Below are 6,051 nucleotides of genomic sequence, written 5' to 3'. Positions count from 1 at the left end.
AATCGGTGAAGAAAAACGGTGAGGAAGCCTGCATACCTGAGAGTTCTCCATAATGTTCTCAAAGGTGTGTGAAGTCAACCAATCCACACTGGGCCAGCATGGTGGACCTGCCCACGACCTGACCATGGTGGCCTTAACCCCTTCTCTTTGTGGGAGGAGACCCGTGCCCTGTAGTGGATATGCTGATGATGAACAAATCAAAAAAGTCCAAATTCTAAAATTATTTATCTTCTTTCTTAAACTTCTATTGCATTTGCATTTTTTGAATTTTTCTATGTAGTTTAGTTTAGTCAAAGTGTATTCATTCGTTCATTCATTTAATATCACAATCAGTATCGTTAGGCACTGATACATACATTTTTCATTTGTAAGTAACAATGAGGTAGCATTTTCATATTGTCTTTTACCTGGCCTCTTCAAAAGCGGATTAGTTTATTAGATCATCAAAAGCCAAAGCCCACAGCAACCGAGAGTTCATTCTGTCATTTAATGTACTCGTTGATTGAATGGTTAAATTTTGCCGCCCCAGTAATGTAAGTCTTTGTAAAAGAATCTTTCACCTGAGATGACTTAAATTTAAAGGAACCTGTTAGTCAAGAACCTGCAAACGAGAAGTAAATATCATAACTACTCGTACCTTGTGGTGTACGCTTTTGTATGAACTTAGATATAAGCTTCCTCTACTCTCTGCTATGCTAAAGCTTCTTATTATTAAAATAATGTTGTTTAAACTTTAAACTACAAATAGATACGGTCGATTTTAAATTGAGTTGCAAACCGTTTCGGGGATTCGCTTCAATTTAGTTTTATTGCATATTACGATTGTTACGGTAGGTATCTGATGCCATCGCCTAATAAAATGCCTAATTTGATGTCGTAAAACAAGAACAAATACAATTTAAACTTTATTCATAAATGAAATCTGGTTGCTACAAAGTAGCAGCCATAAAAATCATGTTATTAGAAAAAGAAAAGTTAGTTTAAGATTATAGAGGCCGGAATATTTGAATAGAGAGTAGATTAAGAGTAAGTAGACTAAGAGTAGAATTTAACGTCTGAGCCGTAGGCGAGGAATTCAATAATACGGCTCAGGTAATTGACAATTTCGGAGTTAAATCAATATCTAACTAAAAAAAGCGTGGAAATTACGGATTTTCAACCAACTTTTCTTTATTCAAATTAAAGTTCTATTTATACTGAGTTAGTTAGTATGATATTTGGTGTATTATTTTATTAAATGTAATTTGAATATTTCCCCACATGTTTTAGTCTTTGGTCAAAGGTCAGGTTAAAGTTATTATGTTTTGTTATGTTATACTAAGAATGGGTATCGCCATCATGGCCTCCTATGAAATTTATGTAATGTGAATCTCTGCTACCAAGAATGGCTGCTGGCACCATCTTCTGGGAAAACGGTGAATCCACTGAAAAAAATTATGGGTTGGTTTTTATACCATGCGCCACGTATTTCATTAAAATGAGATGTGCATGCGATAGAGGACAGTCACTTTTCCGAACAAACTGCTTTTCTTTTTCTGAGCAAATGCGTAGTTTTTTTGAAAATCGAAAATGAAAATTTTTGTTAATGAAATTCAATAATTTCGTAAAACTTTACGAAACTGAATTTTATTGTTTTGAGGTGTAGTATCGATAGAAAGGTAGTAATTTTTCATAGCAAACTGCTTTTCTTTTTCTGTGGAAATACGTAGTTTATGTGAAAATCATCAATACAAAAAATGAGGTTTTTTTTGTTTTAAAAACGCAACTTTAAATAAAAGTTAAAGTCACTGTCGTATCAAGAGATCTAATTACCCTACATTCACGCGATATTAATAATTAATTCATTACGTTTGTATACATGCATTTAAAACTAGGTTAGGTTAGGTAGAAAGTTATAGAACCACTCAGAGCCGAGCGGAGCGAGGCGTTTCCTATAGTCTATAGTATATAGTAGTAAAAGATAAACATAACCTCAAATCGTATAAGATTAAATTATTTTTTTCAAAAACTAGACATTTCTTCCAAAAGAAAACGTACCAGTGGAGTAGGGTGGCAGTCCCCAACCACCCCCTGACCCCTCCCCCCTAAATATCAGGGCGCACGATTTAAAAATTTTACCCAATTTATCCCTCGCAATCTATCTGATGCATCGCCCAGGAGCATATTACTGTGCGAGTGGATCAAAATTGCCCACCATGTTGCTATATGGCATTGAAAAAATAGAATTATTATACCTTGGTTAGTAAGCTGCTTTACTTGTGACTATCGCAATTGTTGTACATTTCGATAGCCAAACAGAAAGCATTGCGATCGTTACATTGTCACTGTTTTACAAAGAATACTTGCGCGTCACGGCTTAGCTAGCACATATGAAACTATTTTGTATAGAAAATATGCATGAAAGCATGATTAAAAAAAAATACATACTCTAAAACAAAGTTATTCAGATTTTTAGATCCCAAACAAAGAGAATGAAACTTTGTGTTATAAAATATTTTAGATATATGTTTGTGCATCACAGATTAAAAACTTCAGTATCCATTTTTAATTCGCTTTTTTGTTAATATTGAAAAATGCAAGGTAGAACTTGCGAGCTAAATGGAAAAGATATCGAGATTAATAGACTAGTTTTCAAAAACTCAGATTACTTTTCAACTCCTATATATTTTCTATATTATGTTTATTCAATGGTTTGATTTATTTTGTATCAAACTTTACTACGATGAAAAAATATATCCTTATTTACAAAAAAAATCATAAGTACAGCTGGCAACTGTTTCCAGTCAATCAAATAATTAGCATTTAATTCGAGTTCTGTAAGTTATAAGAATTTCTATCATATTATACAAAGTAGTGTATATTCTCTTCAAGATGAAGTCTCAACATAGACTGTATCATAGTTAAGATAAATATTAAACATTATATATCTGAGCTTTATCAGATAACAATCAATTCTTAAATTTTTTTATTATTATTAAAATATATTGCATCGCGACTGTACTCTCAATGCAAAGAGTTAATCTCCGTGAACTTTGTAGTTTCTGTATATTATATTATGGATGTTATTTTTTTCATATTTGTCAATGTATCAACCAGGCGAATACAGTTACTAAAATTATATGATATTACAAATCTTATTAGGTTTCAAAATATTTTCCGAAACTGTTTAAATTCAACAAAATAATTAACTACAACAGTGGCGTAAAGTAGAAATTTGCTAAGTAAAAAACACTTAGTTTTGCATTCTGATTTTTCCAAATCTCTTTTGAATTCCAGGACCTTAACTTTATGCCACTGACATTTTCAAAATCTTTATACAATAACTTAGTGAATTCTTATGGGATCGATTTTTTTGCAAATTGGTGTAATATGGAAAACACTTTCCAAACTTGCTGTTTATAATATTTTTGATCACAAACTCGTCCGAGTGATAACGTGGCTAAGCTGTATATAGATTTTAATCATAATTTTTAATTTTGATCATAATTGTAAAAAAATACTTTCGAATCGCATAAGTATTATTTCTTTTAAAAAAATTCAGTGTTCCAATAATAGGGTCTTATTAGATAAATACACGAATACGGGGAAAAGATTATTGTTGAATTAAATCAACTCGTCAGTCAAAGATTCCAGAACACATTTCCAATCGTAGTCTAGAATTGTAGCCGAAATGAATAGGTATAATAATAATACTTGGTCACTTGTTTTATTTGGGAGTTGCTTCACAAACCTCTCAAAATAGACAGTAGAATGACTCAACTGATATACACCGGCTTTTAAGCCAGTTAGCCAAACCTTCTTTAAAAATAGAAATTGTAAACAGAGGGAAAATTCCACAATAATTTTGATTTAAGGCTATTTGAGTAATGTTCGAAATATTTTAGGAATTAGGTACGGGTGCTAAAATTATAATTTACTTTTAATAAAATCATTTACTAATTTAGGAGTGGGATTAATTTGTTTCTTAGGAAGAGAATTAATATGTTATATAATGTACGAACTTTATAGAGAACGTCAATACAATACTGATGCTGAATTTAGAGATTGTGTTCGATGGTTTTCCAGGAGTTTTAAACGCGATCGCTACTTGGAAGTCAGGATACATACAGAATAAAATTTAAAATAACGGTAATGTTTGACTTTAAATGTCTTTAAACTCAATGGCTACTGATTTTGAAACCTTTATTACTAACATTCCTATGTCCACCACAAAAAACCATTGAACTCTTCACCAGATATTGCTCTCTCTCCCTCTTTTGAAGAATAATGTGCCTTATTTATTTTTATTTATACACTTTATTTGTACACCACAAATAGTAAAAAAAAACAATGGACACAACAAAAATAAACTTAAAAAGTAGAATACAAAGGGCGGCCTTATCGCTTAGTAGCGATCTCTTCCAGGCAACCTTAGGATTAGGAAAACCAAGGGAAACCGATTGGTGGGGTGTATTATTATAAACATACTTACGAACAATTACACACTAATACTTATCAAGATTACACACATAAAATACTAATAATAATAAATATAAAAAATAATAAACTAATATATACTAAAACATACTTAAATATGAGTAAGAGTTAATCACTGTCGTCTTTATTGTTCAAGATAATGGGCTTTAACAGCATTTTTGAATATGTCTAGTGACCTTGACTGTCGTATGCTTATTGGGAGTGCATTCCACAGTTCAGTAGCTTGAACAATGAATGAATGCTTATAAAACTTAGTTTTATGAAACGGCATGCTCAAAGTCAGCGTACGACAAGAACGTATATCTGACTGCACTCCAAGAAAATTAAATTTCTCCTTTAGGTAAGAGGGGTTTTTAGGGTTAAATAACACACAGTACAGAAGCGACAGAACATGCAGATCCCGGCGACGACGAATAGGGAGCCACTTAAGCTTTAGTCTAAATTCAGATACATGATCATATTTGCGTAAGCCAAATATGAACCGAATAGCGAGATTTTGAAGACGCTCAAGTTTGTTCAGTTGGTCCTCGGTCAGGTTAAGATAGCTTGCGTCCGCATAATCAAGAATAGAGAGAATAAGAGAATGTGCCAACATAACTTTGGTCGGAATTGGAAGAACAGAACGCAGGCGACGCAATGACCTAATAGTCGCAAACATCCTCCTACTCAATACGTTGACATGCACACACCATGATAGTTGTTTATCAAGATGTAAGCCTAGATCTTTAACAGTGTCACAGTTGTGCCTTAGTGTAATAACGCTCTAAAATTTAGTCATGTTAGTCGTATCAGGCTCTGATGTTCGTGGAGAAACCTTTAAATTAGTAAATAATTAAAAAACAAATGACTTGTGGAGCATTTCCGATAACGTTGTCGAATCATTATTGATTTCGTTGCACCCGATTTAGCATTAACATTTAAAAACTTTATAGACTGTGATGTGTTTCCGGACTTTATGAAACACAGTCAAATAATTCCTTTGTTTAAATCGGGTAGTAAATCTGACCCCACTTACTTTACACCAATATCAGTACTACCCACTTGCAGTAAAATTTTTGAAAAACTTATTTTAAATCTGTTACTTTCCTATTTTCTATTATTATTATATATTGAGTATGATTTACACCAAGTTAAGCAGTTTGGTTTTACAGAGGGTCTCTCAAATTGTTGATAGAATTCAAAATATATTTGAAGACTGGGAGAAGTCTTGTGATGAACTTGGTGAGTTCTCTGACTTGTCTAAGGCGTTTGATGGTTTTATACATGAAACGTTACACAGAAAACTACACCGCTATGGATTTCAGGGTGTAGCTCTCGATTTGATCACTTGCTACTTCCGCGATAGCATTGTAATTGTAGACGTTATTATAAAGCAGTGTAAAGCGTCAGTTGTGAAAATTGGTGTTCCACGAGGTTCTAAATTAGGACCTTTTCTATTCCTTATTTCCATTAATGAACTTCCTTACCTTGGCTAAGGACAATCATGGGATAGTGTTGTTTTCTGATGATACATCACTTATGTTCAAAAATAATTGACATTGAACAAGCTTTTGACGATGCAAACAACTCTCCTGC

This window comes from Pararge aegeria, chromosome 11, assembly GCF_905163445.1.
Source record: "Pararge aegeria chromosome 11, ilParAegt1.1, whole genome shotgun sequence".
NCBI lineage: Eukaryota > Metazoa > Arthropoda > Insecta > Lepidoptera > Nymphalidae > Pararge > Pararge aegeria.
Note: the sequence above shows the minus strand (reverse complement) of the source record.